The sequence below is a fragment of the Protomyctophum bolini genome (genome assembly GCF_963924005.1).
Source record: "Protomyctophum bolini genome assembly, chromosome: 7".
Taxonomy (NCBI): Eukaryota; Metazoa; Chordata; class Actinopteri; order Myctophiformes; family Myctophidae; genus Protomyctophum; species Protomyctophum bolini.
Window position 1 is genome coordinate 6156993 of NC_137868.1, and position 21310 is coordinate 6178302.

At 43.6% G+C, this 21310-nt stretch overlaps 2 protein-coding genes across 4 annotated transcripts in view; both read left to right on the forward strand.

Annotated features, from left to right (window-relative positions):
* Positions 1 to 5108, forward strand: part of adamtsl4 (ADAMTS-like 4) — a 90899-nt gene extending 85791 nt beyond the window's left edge. The window contains exons 18-19 of one of the 3 annotated variants that reach the window (XR_013964375.1): positions 1 to 4170; positions 4242 to 5108. The exon at positions 1 to 4170 is cut by the window's left edge and continues 632 nt beyond it. The gene's annotated coding sequence lies outside the window, so the exon portion shown is untranslated. The other 2 variants (XR_013964376.1, XM_080768428.1) reach the window with 2 other exon arrangements.
* Positions 5109 to 11847: 6739 nt separating this feature from the next.
* Positions 11848 to 21310, forward strand: part of cers2b (ceramide synthase 2b) — a 39749-nt gene continuing 30286 nt past the window's right edge. The window contains exon 1 of the mRNA XM_080769238.1: positions 11848 to 12436. The gene's annotated coding sequence lies outside the window, so the exon portion shown is untranslated. The remainder of the gene's footprint in view (positions 12437 to 21310) is intronic.

Consider the following 21310-nt stretch of genomic DNA (forward strand, 5'->3'; position numbering starts at 1 on the left):
CCAGGGGCCACCTAGCGGGTCCCCCAGACCAGCCGTTGAGAAACAGCGCCGCCTAGTGGGGGCCCCCAGACCAGCCGGTGAGAAACAGCGAGGCTGTCTTCACCTTCCAGGACTTTATCCACTGTGATTATGTTATATAAAATAACTAGTATTATATATGTGATCAACAAACACCCTGACAGCTTGTGTTCATTGTCATTGTGTACATATTACATATTCATGTGTTCAGTTGCCGTATATATGTATATATATATATATATATATTCAGCCATGCACTTCAAACGCCAACCAAAATGTAGGTTTCATTATAAGTGTCCTTCAAGCCCTCCTTGAAGGAGCGTACCAGAGTGTTCTTCACATTGTGGCTCCTACTGTAATGTATGTCCAGTGGCGTGCACAGACATGTCGAGGGGCAGCAGGTGCTTACGGTATATAGCGTTAAATGTGTGCCGGGCCCGGCCCGTGCCGGCGTTTGCATCCGGTCCGCTGTTTGCGTCGCGCCACTGTTTCTATATTTACAGTTGTCACGCCGTGAAGTGATAGAAAAATTATTTGTGTAGTAATAAATGTCCGGGTGTTCTCCCTGGAGCGTGCACGCTCGGGACAACAGATCCTTACTGCGCTGTACTGTATGTACGGTATGTTCACAATGCAAGTGGCATTGTGAACATAGGCTTACTGTACTCCCCCCCCCCCCCCCCCCATCCATACTTTGTACTTTATGGGTGGAGATTCAACCATTTCATCCACCAGAGGGCGCCTATATCCCCACATTGCTAGTACTGACACAAGTGCTATTTTTCAATCATTCATTTGATTTAGATTTCCATGTCATAATTATTGATTATATATATTTTTTTCTTTTAACTATCCAATTCCAGTTTTGAGGAATGATGTAAGTATCAAAGTGAACGTAAACGTACAGTATGGAAAAAGGCTGGTATGCTCCTTTAAGCTTGTCAGTTCGTACTTCAGTGACGGCGGCGTCGCTTCCCGACAAAGCATTAGTTATATTTCGGGAAGCAACAACAACACTGTGCTGCGATGAAATATAAATGAAGATAATCACCCTGCTGCTACACACACTCAACAGCCTCAGTGTTCATTTATACAACGTTAAACAAGAGTTAGACGTGGTGTAAGTCAGTGCTTCTCAACCCTTTCAGAACTGGGACCTGGTCTTTTTCTTTTCTTTCATTCTTTTGTCACCTGGGGTCCTGGGACCCCTCCAAAAGGATATGGGGACCCCTCCAAAATGATATGGGGACCCCTCCAAAATGATATGGGGACCCACAGGTTGAGAAGCACTGATCTACTCTAAGTGATATTGTTTGGTTAAAATTAGTGTTAAATAGCTCTGTATTCTGATAGTAACCTTTGCTGTAGGAATGTTGGTTCAGTGTCAGGAGTCCCCCAGCAAACAGACCCCTGTTACTGAACTCTATAACAGTGGTTACTGTCACAATGTAGAGTTCTGACTTTTTTTTAACAAATAACTTTTTTTTAAAACACCATCATTAAATTAAATTCAGTTTAATTGAATGTGTACAAACTGTACACTCTCCGAGTAAAATTTACACTGATACACAAACGTGTGTAGGAGCGTTCTTCTCATGGTTCATGATGAGATGGAGAGAGACTCCTGAAAGAAATCAAATTCTTTAAATGTTTTTAATTTAAAATGTAAAACTGTTCAGATCTTGAGGTTCACCAAAACGTCACACCCTCACCGATGACGACGACGACTCGTCACGCGACCGATCTCGGTGGGTGGGAACGGTGCTCTTCTAGCCGCGATTGGTCGACAGAGTGCCGTCTCGTGTGACGCTGTGATTGGACGCGCGAGAAACCCGAGCGCTCTTGTGACGTCATCACAGCGACGTCATCGCGAACCTTTGACCTCGAGTCTCTGAGGTCAGACAGAGACTCGGGCTTGTGTCTAGAACACAATATAGAAATAAAAAAACTCTATTCTATTACGCTACGCTCGTCTCTGCTGCACACTGTGTGTGTGCGCGTGTGTTTGTGTGTACGTGCGCGTGTGTGTGTGCATGTGTACACGTACATGTTTGTGTATGTGTACGCACAAGTGTTTTTTTGTACACACTTGTGCGTACATACATGTATACACACACACACACACACACACAGTGGAGTGCAGCAGAGTGATGTATATATACTGTATGTCAGCTATGTATTTTAATGTGTATAATATTGAAGTCGTGTATGTTCTGTATATGTCTGTCTGTTCATCACATCTATTCGCCTTATCTTACTATCACACCCCCTGTGAGCCTGTCGTTGGACCTGTCCAATTGATCTGCGTGTGTGCGCGTGTGTGTGTGTGTGTGTGTGTGTGTGCGTCCATGCGTGCGCAAGTGCATGTGAAAGTGTGTTCACTCACACAGGAGGCGAAAATATTTTTGTGCAATTACGTACATACGACGGCATTTCAAAGACGTGCATAGATAGAAGGCCTCGAATGAGGCGCAACAGCCGACGCGAATGAATGAATAAATGAATGAATTTCACCTCATTCGCTAAAGTTTAAATATCCCAACTTTATCCCAAGATTCAATTCAATTCAATTCAATTCAAAGGGCTTTATTGGCATGAGAAAACATACGTTTACATTGCCAAAGCAGAAAGAACAATACAACAATACAGCAATACAATCAAAACAAAAATGATGTACATTTGAAGGTCAGAATCTTCAATAGATCAAATTCTATGTACCAAGGACACTCGATGCAGGTACAGTGCAGGAATATACACAATGATTAGATTCACTTCACCGTTCACATCCATAGACAGCCAGTCAGTGTGCCTTTTGTGAACATTTCTTGATTTTGACGCACCTATATAATCAGTGTTGGAAAATGTACTGTTTTACAAGTATCTATACCGCAATATAGAAATACTCTGTTACAAGTAAAAGTCCCCAAATTAAAAATATGCTATACTAAAGTATAAAAGTATTGGCATAAAACTGTACTTGTAGAGTTACAAACGAGCTTCAGTTTGTAACTCTGAGCATGAAAAAAATGGCGTTTGGACAACGCTGGTTTAAACGTGAGCCCTTTGTTTATCCGATATCATTAGGTCACATTATTAACTCATTCTGACCTGAGATCAGATTCATACGAGGTTTCCACCTGGACACACACTGGTCTGATTAACCCATTCTGACCAGAGATCAGATTCTAAAAAATGTCAGTCGTTCTTCGATTTTTTTCAAAAATAGCAGACCTACAAGCTCGTAGCGCGCCACTCGGTGGCGCGCTACGAGCTTGTAGATCTGCTATTTTTTAAATAGCTAAAGCATAACATGATGCCAACACCAAAACGGGTTCCCGTACAGAATGGGTTAATGCTGCTCCCGTACTGTAGATTTTAAGCTTTGCGTGCTTTCACTTCATGCACCGGGACATTGGTTTTGGTCGCCAGAAAGGCGTTCCGCGCCATATTTGCCTCTACAAAGTTTACAAAAACAAGCCCCTTGGAGTTGGTATTTGAGTCAACAAAGTGCTTTCTGTTTATTCCCTGACGTCTTGCCTTAGCGGAACATTCTCCTCGGTCGTCACAGGCAGGAGAGATGCCGGTAAAGAGGAGAAAAAAACACACAGCTTGACCGTAACATCTGTTGCTTTTAGTCGAGAAATAGAAGTGGTGGAAAGGAAGTTAAGGAACAACGTATTAAGTAAACTTTTGAGGATTTCTTTTTTTTAGTGGTGCAACCACTCCTATAGACAGCTATGTGTGTGGCTGGGTCTGTCCCTGGCTCTGTCCGAGCACGGAAATAGTGTTATAGCGTTTGTTCAGCAAGTGCTAACACACAGACACACACACAGGCCAGAGAGGAGGGCTAGTACAGTACAGTACAGTACAGTACAGTACAGTACAGTACAGTATATTACTAGTAGATTTCGATTATCATTACAAGACGTACAGTAACCAGTTCAGCCCTATAATATACTTTGGCTATTATTTTCAAAGGCTTTTATGCATTTGTAAACTTGCGGAAAGGGACATTCTGCCTAATGAGTACTTTTGGTATACTCTATGTATATTTTGATGCCAATACATTTGTAATCTTTATACCAGACTTTTACTTGTAAATAGAGTATTTAACCCATTCTGAACGGGCACCCATTTTGGTGTCAGCATCATGTTATGCTTTAGCTATTGAAAAATAGCAGATCTACAAGCTCATAGCACGCCACCGAGTGGCGCGCTACGAGCTTGTAGGTCTGCTATTTTTGAAAAAAATCGACGAACGACTGACATTTTTAGAATCTGATCTCAGGTCAGAATGGGTTAATCAGACCAGTGCGTGTCCAGTGGAAACCTCGTATGAATCTGATCTCAGGTCAGAATGGGTTAATCAGACCAGTGCGTGTCCAGTGGAAACCTCGTATGAATCTGATCTCAGGTCAGAATGGGTTAAGTGGTCGTATTGAGACTTTCACTCAAGTGATACTGAGTAAGAGTGCGTACTTTTCACCACCACTGAGGAATAGATCATGTAGTTGCTCAATCTTGATTAATTTCACACAGACAATTGCTAGATTATAACGGTTGTTATTAGTATTCGTTTGGTACAGTTGCCATAGTAACCGCAGTATGTTTACAGCGATTGACGGCATGCATGAATACTTAGACAAGTAGGCGATCCGAACAAACACGAGAAGAATTCGTCCCAGCAACCAAAATCATGCAAATGAAGCGACACAAAAGAATATACTTAGCCGCCTGTGTGAATGCACCTCTGTGTGTGTGTGTGTGTGTGTGTGAGACTGTGTGTGTGTGTGTGTGTGTGTGTGTGTGTGTGCGCGTGTGTGCGTGTGTGCGCCTGCCTTTTGAGTGTTGAATCCTTGCGTCTCCTCTTTACTTTTATATAAACAGAAGTGCTTTGATGATAGTAATTTATCTCTTATAAAAAGAACATATAATTTATTTTGTAGATGCAGTCTGAAAGGTTATATTGTGTGTTGATAAATGGATTTTATATGATTTACAAAGTAAAAAAAAGAAAGAAAAAAAAAATGTCCCAAACAAAGTGTCATTTTGTTTTCAATAAAATATGAGGAAAAAAATGGTCTCTTGCAATGTTTCACCTGGTGTCTGTCTGTCTGTCTGTCTGTCTGTCTGTCCATACATCTTCAACCGCTTACCCAGAGTCGGGTCGCTTGAATCGAATCGCAATATAAATCGAATCGGCGTGCGTGTGTGGTGGGGGATTTGTGTTACTAGTGTGGTACTTATAGTGCTTATGTGCGTATAGACGCCTGAGTATTTGTGTTAGATTAATTAGTTGTATCTACATTAGCTATCTGTCTCGCATTGCCAGTTGTGGGAATTTTGCACCAACTTGAGAGCAAAATACCACATAGAGTAGAGTACACGACGTCAGGACAGGAGTCAGTCGGTTGGTCTTGACGATGCCGGGGCTGCTTGTACGCAACCCACAAGCTGTCTGCCCTCGTGTGGTGTGTGAGTCTGTGATTATCCTCTTTTCTGCAAAGTTTTGTTACCTAAAAATCCACAGTCTACATGTTATGAGTTACTTTCTGTCCTTGCAGGTGAAGTGGAGTTTGGAAGGGCTCGTTTAATATCACTCAACGGCCCTGCGTACCACTGCACATAATGCAGGAGGCACCAGGACGTTGCGTTGCTTTGGGCGGCGGCGGTCGATCAGGGGTAGAGCGGCTGGATGGCAACTGCAACCCGGGCTCCCCCAGAGTTGGTGTCGAAGTGTCCTTTAGCAAGACACTGAACCCCTGATTGCTCCTGATGTGCTGGTTGGTGCCTTGCATGGTTTCCGCCGCCATCGGTGTATGAATGTGTGTGTGGATAGGTAATGCGCCTTGGATAAAGGAGCTACAGTATATAAATGCACCATTTACCATTTTGCTGAAAGCGGGCACTTCCAAACTCTGATGGCAAGATGAATGCGCGGTCTGCAAATTGTCTTTTGGGTTTTGGGGAAGAGGACTAACAAACAAACCAACTCCACCTCTGTGTACTGTAGTCTAGTGGGTTCCACTTGCTCCATCAGTAATGACATTTCTTATTGGTTAGTGGGCGGCACCTCATTGAATAACACTGGTGTCCACGTTTAGAGTGGAGTCAGTCTAACATGCCCATGACTGACGTGCTGAGGATTGGGTGTGTTGGGTTACACCGTTACACAGACAGAAGCTGACCAGATACGCCTTGTGTATTTTACCAGATTAAACTGTCAACAAAGAGAGAAGTCGTCTGTAACTTCATTATTCCACAACACAACGCAGATCAAACGTTATACATCTGCAACAACACCAAGGGCCTGATGGTTGTGCCCAGGGCCGGGGGTCAGCGACCCTGCCACCTATAAAGACCCTAGCTACATCAAAGACCTGTTTGATGCCTGTCAGAGAGGGGAGACATGTTTGTACACACACAGACTTGCCTATAGTATAGTATAGCTTATGTGCTAATATCCAGCACAAATAGGATGAAGTAAGGCAAGTAAGCTATATCTATGCATCTGCTAACTTGACAGTGTTCGTTCGACCACATGAGGGCGCCAGGTCACAATGTACTACCTGTGTGTGTGTGTGTGTGTGTGTGTGTGTGTGTGTGTGTGAGTGTGTGTGTGTGTGTGTGTGTGTGTGTGTGTGTGTGTGTGTGTGTGTGTGTGTGTGTGTGTGCGTGAGAACTCTGTTCTCATATTGAGTGACAGTGCATTAAGGTGACAGTTGCTGTAAGCTATATGGCTGTATGTGCAATACTTATGGCAGCTTCATGGGCAAATTTAATCAACTTCAAAATGTAAAAGATAAATTTAAAAAAGGGTCAAAATGACCTCTCAGTCATGCTAGTGTAATAATGTGTTTGTGGGTGTAGTCTCTGCTGTTTATCATTTTAATAACAGCTATAGTTCGACAGATGTTGGATTGTATAATATTAACTGTATTCACATACTTAGAATCTCATCATGTAACAAAATGAGATAACTTACAGAGAGTTTTACCTGTGTATATAGAAGCTTGTCACGTGGTCGTAAAACTGTTCAAACAGTGTCATAAAACATGATAATCCTTGAGAATGATAATAAAACACACTGGGCTGTATTTTGCGTGTCTTGTAATAAGACCTGGTACTTAAGACACGCAAAATACAGCCCACTATCTCTATCTAACCCATTCTGGACGGTCGGGAACCCGTCTATTTAAAAATAGCAGATCTACAAGCTCATAGCACGCCACCGAGTGGCGGGCTATACGAGCTTGTAGGTCTGCTATTTTTGGAAAAACCCTGAAAATGTGGCACAAAATCTTAGAATATATTATTCTTTCAGAGGACTTTTTATTTATTTCGACGTCAAGCCTAAATGGGCTAATGGAGGGTAACACGAACCACTGACTCGTCTCGATTAGGCCTGTTTATATAGCGTATTTATTATAGCCTCACTAATACGACATTAACCCCAATTCAATATTTGTAGCATATTGTCAACAGTAACATGCAGTGCTGACTTTTATACAGCAAGACCACACTCTAAAACCACCTCGTCAGGACAGCCTTTCCCAGCTGAGGCCTAGTTAAGATGTCAACCCACCAACCCATGCTTCTCGCACATGTCTTTTTTTTCATTTTTCAATTTTGTTGGTTCCCTTTTCTTCAATGTAAAGCAACTTTGGGTACTACTAAAAGCGCTATTCAGCTGTTATTGAAAACCCTCGATACTATTTTGAGATGAGTGCCATACCATACTTCCTACTTTTTCTGTTTTGTATGCGTGTCTGGAGTTAACATTATACTCTAATAGAGTAGTTAAAATAGGCCTGGACTGTCCCGGACAGAATTGGACAGTCTTGAAGACCACAAATGCCAGGAAGGATTTTCTCTGCCATGTCCATGACTGCAAATGATGTCTTCCCTGTGTATTTTTTTGTTTTAGAAGGGGAAACAATCACGGCATTCTGTCTTTAACCATTTGTAAACTCTAGTCTAAATGAACCCAGGTGATTTGGGAGTACGGTGTTGATATCAGCGTTAAGTAGGAGCAGAGGTCAACTATAATCTCCATTGACTGATTATTTACTAATTAATGGACGTGACGGAGACTTTGAGCCCTAAAGGTCCTAGTAATTCATTTTCAATGAGACATGCGGTTTATTTTTTTCTGTATGCACGGAGAAGTCGAGGGGGACAACGTCAGCGTGGCTCTTTGAAATTATTGTGCGCATGCTCGTTTTGTGCACACGCGCCTGCAAGTAACCAGACCTGGATTCTGTTTTGCTGTTTTCGCAGGCTATATGCGAGGCTATGTGCAAACACCTTTAGGCCTACATGTTGATGAAGGCTGGCTATGAGGCTATGTGCAAACACCTTTAGGCCTACATGTTGATGAAGGCTGGCTATGAGGCTATGTGCAAACACCTTTAGGCCTACATGTTGATGAAGGCTGGCTATGAGGCTATGTGCAAACACCTTTAGGCCTACATGTTGATGAAGGCTGGCTATGAGGCTATGTGCAAACACCTTTAGGCCTACATGTTGATGAAGGCTGGCTATGAGGCTATGTGCAAACACCTTTAGGCCTACATGTTGATGAAGGCTGGCTATGAGGCTATGTGCAAACACCTTTAGGCCTACATGTTGATGAAGGCTGGCGATGCGAGGCTATGTGCAAACACCTTTAGGCCCAGTGGCGTTTCCAGGAATTACATTTTGGGCAGGCAAGAATTACATTTTGGGCAGGCAAGATGTGTTAATTGTCGTCTCCCCGCGCACAATCGTAGCACTAAAGGTTTTCAAAGAGATATACCTGCCAGACGAGTAGGATACAAAGGCTGAAAGGCATATGCCTTTATAGTTAACTTAATAGTTCTCAGGTCTTGTTTTGCCCTCTCTTTTTTCTCATCGTATGAATTTTGGCCAGGCAGAAAATGGATTTGGACAGGCGGAAGCCTGCCCTCACCTTGTAGATACGCCTCTGTTTAGGTAGGCCTACATGTTGCAATATCAAAGTGATGAACACATCAATGCATTCCTTCAAAGTACAATCCAATAATATGATTGTGAAATCATGGACCATTGTACCATGTACTTTTACGTGTTGCTTCTGTAAGTATATTTTGATGCCAGCACTTTTTGCAATATTTTGAATGTAGTATTGAATAGGCCTAGTATATTTCTATATTGTTGGCTGACAGGAAAGGGGGGAGAGTCTGAGAGACATGCAGTAAAGGTCGTTGGGATCGGGAGTCGAGCCCCCAGCACTCGGGCTACCGGCCAAGGTGCCTGGACCGCTGAGCCACGGCCCAGGTCTGGACCACTGAGCCACGGCCCAGGCCCACTCCAAGAAACAGCTATATGTCCCTATGTTTAGAGTACCAACAGGGGCCACTCACTTCAGACTGCTCTGGTTTTTCCAGTAAGAATTGAGGCTTGAATACCTTCACGGTATATAGTGTTAAAGCAATAGGTCTATTAAAGTTAATTGATAGGACTATTAGCTATGATTCATTGTTACCTGCAGTGTTGTAGTTGACCCATGGCTGACCCAACACTGCAAAACAGTGAATCATAGCTAATGGGCTTATTAATTAACTTTAATAGACCTGTTGCTTTACTCCACTGTATGCGTGCAGGTATACTGTACTATTGAATAACTATTCGAGACTCAATTCTTTACTGGAAAATAATTCCAAATAAATAATTAAAACCAGTGTTGGGCAACATGTAGCTGGTTGCATCGTCACCTTGAGGATCTGCTATTTTCCAAAAGATTTGTATTTTTTATTTTTTATTTTTTTAATGTAGGCTACTTTTGAAATGGGACATACATGAGTATATGAGTATTGAGTTAGCCTGTATAGGCCTACTTTTACTTTTGGTACTTTTGATGGCAATACTTTTGTAGCCTGTATACTTTCACTCGAGTATAGATTTGAAATACTGAACTTTGACTTACTTATACACTTGACTTGAGTGAGACTGCTCATAATCATGTCATATTATGGAGTTGGACATCCCCCCCTCGGCCCCTCCTCCCTCCGTGCACGACGTCACCACCGCTCCACGTGCCAAACTGTCTAATCAGCGACTCACCACGAGCCGTCCGTAGGTCAACACACACACGCACACACACACACACACACACACACACACACACACACACACACACGCACACACACACACACACACACACACACACACACACACACGACCTCGTGGAACCAGCATGTGTACGGTTTTATGTCCTTTAAATTAGATTGTATTATGTGAAACTAACTTGTTTTGCAGCTTGTGCTGCTGACTGTCTTTGGCCAGGACTGGAGTAGGACTTCCTGACCCTGTTGTAAGTGAAAAGTGGTTTTGAATCTCAATAGAATTGTCAAATATAAAGGTGGGGAAGAGAGGGGTAAATATATAGACCTAAATATCTCAGTTAAATTGGCTAACTTAGCTCAGCTGGCTGAGTATTAGCCTATGATGAGAGCATGTATTTCAACTGCGTGTGTGTGTGTGTGTGTGTGTGTGTGTGCTTCAGCCCAGAGGAACACTCATGTGGTTGTGAACGTCACAGTGTCCGCCCTGCGTGCATGGCGGCCCCAGCCCAGGTCACGTTACACTCAGTTTGGTGACCTGTTGGATTCTGTGACTCCCAAGATGTCAGGTCGACCCAGGAGGAAGTCACAGGTAGGCTATACCAGTAGGCTACTGTAGCCTACTGAGGTACACATTTACAGATATATGTTTGGTGTACTTACTTGTTGTAGTTGTAAGCCGTGTACGGTGTTCATTCTCATATTTATTATTGGATTAATTTCCCTGAACAATTAGGCTTAAGTATAGTCGAGTCAATACAAAAACTGTTACTGTTGTGGATGAATCATGATTTAAAGCAATTAATATAACTTGTTTACATGGTCCACCTATTTCAATTAATCAGAACGTTTAGCCTAAAGACGTACCAATAAACAATAATTATAAATAAATAAATAAAAACATGAAATCATAAAGAAAGTTAAAAAGGTAAAAACATGTAGGCTACATGTATGGGAAAAAGGGAGGGGGGGAGGGGGAACTCAGACTTAATGAGGGACCGTTTTGAAGGAGTCAAGGAATTCACAATTTCGCATGTAGGGCGTTCCACATTTTAGTGGCAAGCAAAATTTATGTAATCCCTTGTTTGAGCTGAATCTGGGTTGCACGTGGTTTATTGTTGAACTGTGGACTTCGGTTTGTGAGTGTGTGGTACTGGTTTGTGAGTGTGTGGTTTGTGAGTGTGGTTTGTGAGTATGTGGACTTCGTTGACATGAAGGAAGTATTTTCTATTTTGACATGCAGGTATGCGTATCTTTCTTCGTATAGTGGTGTAGCGAATCATAGACTATAGGCCCAAGATGCTGTACTCTGTCGTCAACCCTAAGCCATTCCAACCTATCAAAATGGGCAGGGTTGAAGACGAGGTCGGTTTGTGGAGTGGCCTCGGCCTAGGCCTACATAACATCGCCTATAGTAGTTTAATTTATAACATAATTTTGTCTTCATCAGTAGCTGTCATAGTTTAAAGGTTAAAGTCTTCTGTCTCGTTTCATTCTTGGATTTATTTATTTTTTAATAATAATGGGCCTATAATAGCTGGCATATATAATATCTCGCAATCTTGCAGCACTGGTCACAGGATTCGACAGGTCACCAGTCTCAGTGTAGCACCGGTACTCCCCCGTTCTGGTCGAGCTCCTCCCTCTCTCTCTCTCTCTCTCTCTCTCTCTCTCTCTCTCTCTCTCTCTCTCTCTCTCTCTCTACTTTTCACTCTTCTCCTCTCCTCTCCGTTCTCCTGCACACCGGGCCGACCTCTCCTCCTCCTCTCCCCCGGTGAACAAGCTCTCCTCTCCGGGAAAAGGACCATAAGAAAAGACCCTAAAAGAACCAGCGGGAGAGGAGACCACCACCACCGCCACCAGCACCACGGATTAATATGAATTAATCATGCGTCAATAAGAGCTATAGTAGTAAAAGTCTCGCGCTATCCCCCTACCACGTTAGTTATTGTATATAATAATTATTTTTTTTGTATGAAACCATGTTTTTACTTCTGAAGGGAAGATTCGGATGCAGAAGAAAAGAATGGAAGAAGTGATCCGGTCCGGACGGTTAACTTTAAAGTCCGGTACACAGCAAAGCAACACCTGGACCGGACTCTCGATCCGGACGGAACTGTGAAGTGAACCGTTAATACCGGACCGTTATTCAGGGTTTAACCGGATCGACAGGACGGACTAAACGGATTTATTATAGGCTACCAGTGCTAACTGGACCGTTATAATTAGATAGCCTATTGTTGGGCTACCTTATATTCTGTTTGAAACTGACTGTGAGGAAGAAGAGAGATAGTTCCAGCCAAGTGGTTTAGCCTCCGACACAACGGACGCAAAAAGTAAGTAGGCTACCGGGATTACCGGCGCTAAATCCGATAATAGTAGTGTGAGACTGACACTGACTCTGTGACTCTGTGTGACTCTCTCTGTGTCTGTGTGTGTGTGTGTGTGTGTGTGTGTGTGTGTGCGCGCGCGCGCCGTGTATGCGTGTGGTCGGGTTCGGTTTGAGTTCATATTATAACAGTGGAGGTCCGACCCTTTCACGTTACGGCTCAGTTATAATGAGAGAGAGAGACAGAGTCCATCTGCACCAGTTTGAACCCGAATCAATCTAAAATGTAACTTTCTTATTATACAGTCTAGTAGTCTACTAACAGGTCTATTATTTGGACCCCTGGACGGTCCCCGGGCCAGGCTTTGAGAAACACGTGGTCTTTAATTTAAGCAGAGCCGTGTCGACGTCACACATGAGGAGGGTTGTAGCGTTCTGGATGCTATAATAACGTCCATCATGGGATCAGAGAGAGTCACATCTCACTCTGAGATCTAGCCCCAAAAACACGTTAACTTTATTAAACCTGGGTTTTTTTGTGCCATGTGATGTCCTTATAGTCAAAATAAATGGTCAATCATTAAGGAAAACAGACACAATAACAGAACGTGGTCAATATTTAAACAACTGTTGTGTTGCCATATAGCTGTCACTCTCATGTTTTAACTTTTTGCCATTTTTTGGGAACCCTCTCTGAATCTTGTACATTTTTGTGTAGTATAGCCTAAAAACAAGACACTGTAAATATCATGATACAAGCAGGCTTCATGCTCGGGTTGCACATGTAAACCCATCTCAATAATAAGTTAACAACGTGTTATGTTTGTCAAGGCTGCTCATGTTGTTAGTTTTTGTTGTAAATGATTTGCTGCCTGACCCCGCCCATCTGGGGCCGTTGGGAAACAGACGTTTGGCTCTTTCCTCTATTTCTGTCCGCCAGCTGCCGAGCTGAGGCGACTGACCACGGACGAACGTGCATGGTGTGGAGGGGAGAGGCAGCGCATGGTGTGGTTGAGGAGAGGAGAGGCAGCATGGTGTGGTTGAGGAGGGGAGAGGCAGCATGGTGTGGTTGAGGAGAGGCAGCATGGTGTGGTTGAGGAGAGGAGAGGCAGCATGGTGTGGTTGAGGAGAGGCAGCATGGTGTGGTTGAGGAGAGGAGAGGCAGCATGGTGTGGTTTAGGAGAGGAGAGGCAGCATGGTGTGGTTGAGGAGAGGCAGCATGGTGTGGTTGAGGAGAGGAGAGGCAGCATGGTGTGGTTGAGGAGAGGCAGCATGGTGTGGTTGAGGAGAGGAGAGGCAGTGTGGTGAACATGGTGTGGTTGAGGAGAGGAGAGGCAGCATGGTGTGGTTGAGGAGAGGAGAGGCAGCATGGTGTGGTTGAGGAGAGGAGAGGCAGCATGGTGTGGTTGAGGAGGAGAGGAGAGACAGTGTGGTGAACATGGTGTGGTTGAGGAGAGGAGAGACAGTGTGGTGAACATGGTGTGGTTGAGGAGAGGAGAGACAGTGTGGTGAACATGGTGTGGTTGAGGAGGAGAGGAGAGGCAGTGTGGTGAACATGGTGTGGTTTAGGAGAGGAGAGGCAGTGTGGTGAACATGGTGTGGTTGAGGAGAGGAGAGGCAGTGTGGTGAACATGGTGTGGTTGAGGAGGAGAGGAGAGGCAGTGTGGTGAACATGGTGTGGTTGAGGAGAGGAGAGGCAGTGTGGTGAACATGGTGTGGTTGAGGAGAGGAGAGGCAGTGTGGTGAACATGGTGTGGTTGAGGAGAAGAGAGGCAGCATGGTGAACATGGTGTGGTTGAGGAGAGGAGAGGCAGCATGGTGAACATGGTGTGGTTGAGGAGGAGAAGAGGCAGTGTGGTGAACATGGTGTGGTTGAGGAGGGGGTGAACATGGTGTGGTTGAGGAGAGGCAGTGTGGTGAACATGGTGTGGTTGAGGAGAGGAGAGGCAGTGTGGTGAACATGGTGTGGTTGAGGAGAGGAGAGGCAGTGTGGTGAACATGGTGTGGTTGAGGAGGAGGAGAGGCAGTGTGGTGAACATGGTGTGGTTGAGGAGGGGGTGAACATGGTGTGGTTGAGGAGAGGCAGTGTGGTGAACATGGTGTGGTTGAGGAGAGGAGAGGCAGTGTGGTGAACATGGTGTGGTTGAGGAGAGGAGAGGCAGTGTGGTGAACATGGTGTGGTTGAGGAGAGGAGAGGCAGTGTGGTGAACATGGTGTGGTTGAGGAGAGGAGAGGCAGTGTGGTGAACATGGTGTGGTTGAGGAGGAGAGGAGAGGCAGTGTGGTGAACATGGTGTGGTTGAGGAGAGGAGAGGCAGTGTGGTGAACATGGTGTGGTTGAGGAGAGGAGAGGCAGTGTGGTGAACATGGTGTGGTTGAGGAGAGGAGAGGCAGTGTGGTGAACATGGTGTGGTTGAGGAGGAGAGGAGAGGCAGTGTGGTGAACATGGTGTGGTTGAGGAGAGGAGAAGCAGTGTGGTGAACATGGTGTGGTTGCCACTTTGGGAACCACTGGTTTAGGGACTGAAGGATAGGACAGTGCAGTGGCTCAGCGGTAGAGAGAGTGGCCGGTAGAACCACGAGGTTCCCAGTTCGATCCCAGGCTCTCCCAGAGTTAGTGTCTTTGAGCAAGACGCTGAACCCCTGATTGCTCCTGATGTGCCTTGCATGGTTCCCTAGTGTGTGAATGGGTGAATGTAATGCACAATCTATATGTAAAATAATGCACAATCTATATGTAAAGTCTATATGCAAAGCGCTAAATGCACCATTTACCAGACGCAGAATGATGGCAGAGGTGCAAAGTAACTACTACTACAGTACAAGTACCCACTTACTGTACTTGAGTACAATTTTGAGTTACTTTGACTTGTACTGGAGTATTTCCAAATTTAAATACTTAATAATCTTCTACTCCGTTACATATCAGAGGCAAATATTGCATAATAAATTGAGTACTTTTACTCTTACACCACTGAGTACTGGTAATATCAAATATGTAGACGTACTCTGTTACAAGCAAAAGTACTGCGTTCACTATTAAGTACTTGAGTGAAAGTACAACAGTAGAAAAAGCATGAATGTGTTCCTCAGTGTTGCAGCTGGTAAAGGTGAAAAGGTCAAGTAAAAAGTACCAAAACATTGCACAATACTTAAATTAACTTTAAGTATATTAGGTTATTAACGTATTTAATTTAATTTCGGGACAGTGAAGCATGTTGTTGTCCACTTGGCGCTCACAGGGATAGAAAGATGAGGAAATGTTAACAGCCTGTTTTTTATGGACCTATGTCCGTCCCTATGTCCGTATGTGTGTCTCTGTGTCTGTATGTCCGAGCACGGAAAGCTGCGACACCTAAAGTGGCCAGTACGGTACAGCACAGAGTAAAGTGGCACAGAGTACACTACAGTACGAGCCCTGGGCTGTTCCTGGGGCTCTGGATGTTCCGGGGAGGCGGGGACCCCCAGGGAGGGACCCCCGAACGGACCCCCCGGTTTGCCGCGCAAGTGGTGACATTTGTACCTGCCTGCTGCTTGCTCGAGGGGATGAATTGAATCTTGACCATCATGTCAAAACCTGTGTCAGATCCTGTGTGTCTAGGTGAGACATGACCTTTGACACTGGTCATCTAAATGTCTCAATAGAAGAGCAGGGAGTCCAAAATACAACGAAACCAATTGTATAAGTTATGTCGTATTAACATACTCTACCACATACATGGGCAACTGGCACCTTCACTTAATGTGGCCCTCAGGTTAATATCAGAATACTGATATAATATTGGTTTCAGCTGTTAAAATTCCACAACATGCAAACATGACCCGCTTTATTTACTTCAGTCTAAATTAGTAGCTCAATGATCAACACAAGTTTAGCCTAATTATTAAAGGCATTTGAAATTACATAAAAAATGTCAATTTTCAGGATTCCAATTCGAATATAGCAAAAAATAGCAGATCTGCGACGCGTTTTTGAGCTTTTGAGGTAGTTTTGAGCTTTGAGCTTGTAGCTCTGGAGTGAGTGTGGAAATATAGTGACCCTCTCCATCATCAAAGTCTCCCACCCCTGCTCTACCACACAGATTGGACAGAATCACACGTTATTCTATGTACTGGGGACATCAGTGTACCACGTGGCGCTGTCGGCTTGGACTAATTAACTACACATTATGTAACACATTGTTATGAGACAAGGCGCTGTCAGTCTTGCCTGTCACATACAGTACTATCAGAAGAACCAAAAACACAATGCAATCCCTCTCTCTCTCAATCAGTGTACTGTAGATATGGTGTCCTAGTGCAGAAGGTCAGTTTTAGGGCTGATTTTAATGGTGAATAACAATGCACACAGTGTCTGTGTGTAGCTTTGTGCAGCCCGAGTTTGAATCGGGTCTCTCTATCTTGTATCTTGTATCTTGTATCTTGTATCTTGTATCTTGTATGGTCTGTCAGACCATAGTGGTGCTCGGGCACCTGCCCTTTTGCCCTCTGGACAGCAAAGTGCCCTTTTGAAAGTTATTTTCTTAACCCATTTAGACAGTTTTCTGAAAAACCCATGTTTCTATGTCAGTGGTTCTCTATATTTGATGTCAAGGACCCCCGGAATTGTATGTAATTGGCCGCCGACCCCCATCTGAAAATATGTTGTTCCAGGGACACCCCAGAAGCAAAGATTTGAGTTAAAAACGTTGGCTCTGAAAGAATATATATTCAAAGATTTGCACTACATTTTTCAAAAATAGCAGACCTACAAGCTCGTCGCGTGGCACTCGGTGCCGCGCTATGAGCTTGTAGATCTGCTATCTTTCAATAGCCAAAGTGCAACATAACGCTTGGAACCAAAAGGGGTTCCCGCCCAGAATGGGTTAATGTATTTTTGTTTTTGTACAGTGTACAGTATGTGGCCCATGGTGACATCGATCAATTCCGGATTAAAAGAGTCTAATATATTACTTTATGCCCCCAAAATCTATAAATCTCACACACTATTATGAATATAAGGCAGCCGGCGGTTCCACGCTCTGCACAAGGTGCCCTGCTTTTTTCACTTGAGCACCTGCCCCTCAAAATATCTGTTCACTGCACGCCACACATTACAAAATGTCAAGGGAAAGGTTAGGGTTTATAGGAGGAAGAGGGAGTCCCGTCCGTACACACAGGTGTTACCAATGATACTAATGATATACTGTAATTAAGGTTCATGTTCTATTTTTAAGTGCTGCAACCACTTCACAAAGTAGCTTTGTGTGTGTGTGCCTGCCTGGCATACTGTTTATATTTGTAGCAGAGTATTTCCAGTGAGCCAACATCATGCACAATATAACAGAGCACCCTGACTCTGTTTGACCTATAGTGCTGTGTTCTGAAGTGTCATAACATGCAGCACATGCTGTACCCGTTGTCACTTCAATGCACTATAGCTGTCACTCAATATGAGATGCAGTGTTCACAGCCTTCACTGTTGCACTTCTACTGTTGCTACGTGCACACACAAACAAATATATAAATATCTTTGTAAATCTCTATGGGAAAAAATGAATGGCAGATTTTTCTGTGATTTTCTTTTGTGAATTATAAGGGGACGTTGCAGGACAACAGCAGTAGCTGTGTTGGTAGACCTAGAATGCCTGTGATCATTTAATTATACTTCTTACATTTTCATGTATCTCAGGCATAGATCGCTTGCATCAGATCCTGGTTCGGGTTCAAAATGGGCGGCATAAATGTGATAAATGCTCCGTTTGTACTCACCCATTAAATAATTCCAAAAACGTGGTGTGAAAAATGGTCCTCTAGTCTTATATCCATGTGAAAGTTCTGGCACAAAACGCGTATTTAGTGAATTATCTCCACTTTTTCAAGAGATGCACACGGACATCTTTCTCTCCGGGCGAGGGGGGCCGGAACAATCGATGAACTGATTTTACAAATACGTCTGTGTTTACCACAGACGTCATCACCAATTGACCAGGGAAACGCAAAAGTTTGCAGTCACACAATTGGCAGGTGGTGTGATTAATTACCCAGCACCTATCGCAAAGCACCTGCCAATTGTGTGACTGCAAACTTTTGCGTTTCCCTGGTCAATTGGTGATGACGTCTGTGGTAAACACAGACGTATTTGTAAACTCAGTTCATCGATCTTTTCCCCCCCCCCTCGACCGGAGAGAAAGATGTCAGTGTGCATCTTGTGTGAGTGTGTGTGTGTGTGTGTGTGTGTGTGTGTGTGTGTGTGTGTGTGTGTGTGTGTGTGTGCGTGTGTGCGTGCGTGCGTGCGTGCGTGCGTGTGTGTGTGTGTGTGTGCGGGTGGGTGGGCGAGTGGGTGTGTTTGACATGTGTGCACCAGAGAAGGCACTAAAATATATTTTAGAATTGCCATTTCAGAAGCATTTGAATGCTGTGTGCGCTGGCAAGTCTTCAACATGCCTGCATGTCTTGAGAGACAGGCATGTCTATATGTATACAGTATATAACTAAATATATATCGCATGGATGCACCTGGGACGTGTCCTCAGTGATGTATCCTGAGGTCAACAGGGTTTCGGGTCTTCCAACATCATACCCCTCACTCAGGCGACCCAGCCGGGGCCACACAAAACTACTCCAGAAGTACTAAGGGTAACCAAATGGACCCTTAGATCTTTAACTGTCGATAGTGTAAAATTCCATTTCATTTTATCAACAGTCAACTCTCAGGGTGCTATAAATGTCTATCTACATCCTGCAAGTTCACTTAAGAAATAATTTGCTAGTTTTGACTAATCATTGTGGCTCTTATTTTGAAGAGGAAGAGGAAGTCTGTTTGCGGTTGTAGACAACTGCCATGACAGTGATGCTGCAGATGTAAACAGGAAGTGGTTGGTGGTTGGATTAAACACATGCATTTAGCCAAAGTTCATATATTTACCATATGAAAACCATGCATCTTTGACTTAAACAATGTTGTACACACTTTGGAATTACCTTAAACATGGTGGGACCTCAATGGTGGTGGCATTAGGTGAGTAGTTAACCCATTCTGACCGGGAACCCATTTTGGTGTCAGCATCATGTTATGCTTTAACTATTGAAAAATAGCAGATCTACAAGCTCATAGCGCGCCACCGAGTGGCGCGCTACGAGCTTGTAGATCTGCTATTTTTGAAAAATCCAAGAACGACTGACATTTTTTAAAATCTGATCTCAGGTCAGAATGGTTTAATCAGACCAGTGTGTGTCCAGTGGAAACCTCGTATGAATCTGATCTCAGGTCAGAATGGGTTAATGAACTGTATAAGTTTCTGGTAAAATCATCAACAACAACAACAGCTGCCCCCAAACAAAACATTAACCCATTTTGGGCGGGAACCCCTGTTGGTGTTTCAAGCATTATGTTATACTTTAGCTATTGAAAAATAGCAGATCTACAAGCTCATAGCGCGCTACGAGCTTGTAGTTCTGCTATTTTGTGGTGCAAATCTTTGAATATATATTTCAGAGCGGACATTTTTAACTAAAACATTGGCTTCTGGGGGGTCTCTGGAACAACATATTTTGAGATGGGGGTCCGTGGCCCAATAGAGAGAATTCTGGGGGTCCTTGACATGAAAAAGGTTGACATAGAAACATGGGGTTTTCAGAAAACTGTCAGGATGTAGAAGACATTTTTAGAATCTGATCTCAGGTCAGAATGGATTAAGAGGTAGGCTACAGTACAGTACAGTACAGTACAGTACAGTATTGTACTGTTACTGTCACTGCCTGCATGCAAGGATGTACTTGGAACTGTTTGGCCGCCGTGTCATTTCATATAAACGTTTTTTAGTTCATTGAAGTGGGTCCACCATGCACTGTACTGTAGGCTACGTTGTACAAATGGAATTCATGTGAGTTAATGTGAAAACTGGCTTGTAAGAGCTTGACATTAATTTAAGGCTTGTCATGATGTCCGGGACAAGTAATAAATCTTTAAAAGTGCATTAAGAACGTACTTTGGACAAGTGACTCTTGGTTTCACTTTTTGTGTGACACTCAGCAGGCAGCAGCCAACACATATTGTCTGGCATTATTGTCTGGCTTTCCTATAATAATAATAACATTTCCAATATAGTTAATAGCCCTAGAATGTACAGTATGTGATCTTAGATACATTTCATGTATTCCAAATTCATAACATCCTGTCGTCCGTGTGCAGCTTGTAAACAAGTGGAGATATTTTTTACTATACACACGTTTCCTGACAGAACTTTTCAATGAATATGAAACTAGTCTCCAAAACGTCAGTCTGCTAACAGATACAGGACCGATCTATGGCTGTGTATTTGGAATGCATGAATGTAAGATCACAGATATTCTACAGTGCTATTAACCTTGAGAATATTCAAACATCTATTCACTAAAACCAACTTAATAACTAACTCAATTGATTATTTTTTAATGTTTAAGCCTATATAGGGAACAGACAGTAGACAGGACAGGGAGAGAGAGATGGGGAGTGACACGCCGTCGGGCTAGGTGCCTAGGTGCCCAGACGGTTGAGCTAACCATCTGGGCTTTTACTTAGTTGATTTAAATCTATTCGTGTGCGTTCGTGCTCTGGACAAGTGACTTTTGTACGTACGGCGGCCACTGCAAGTAGGCCTACTATTGTAAGTGATGAATCGAAACATACGAAAACACTAAATTGATAAAAAATGTAATTGAAGATGATGAATGCGTTCTCTCTCCTGCTTCTGTTTACCGACGGGCTGACCCTCCTGTTTCTGAACAAACCCTTCTGTACCTTTTGGCAGGATCAACAAGTGAGCTTCTATACACAGGAGTCTTATCATGAGACTCTCATGCAGCTGCTTAGATAGAACGTAGTTTCTGTCCAGCAGAACTCAATTAAAAAATGTAAAACTA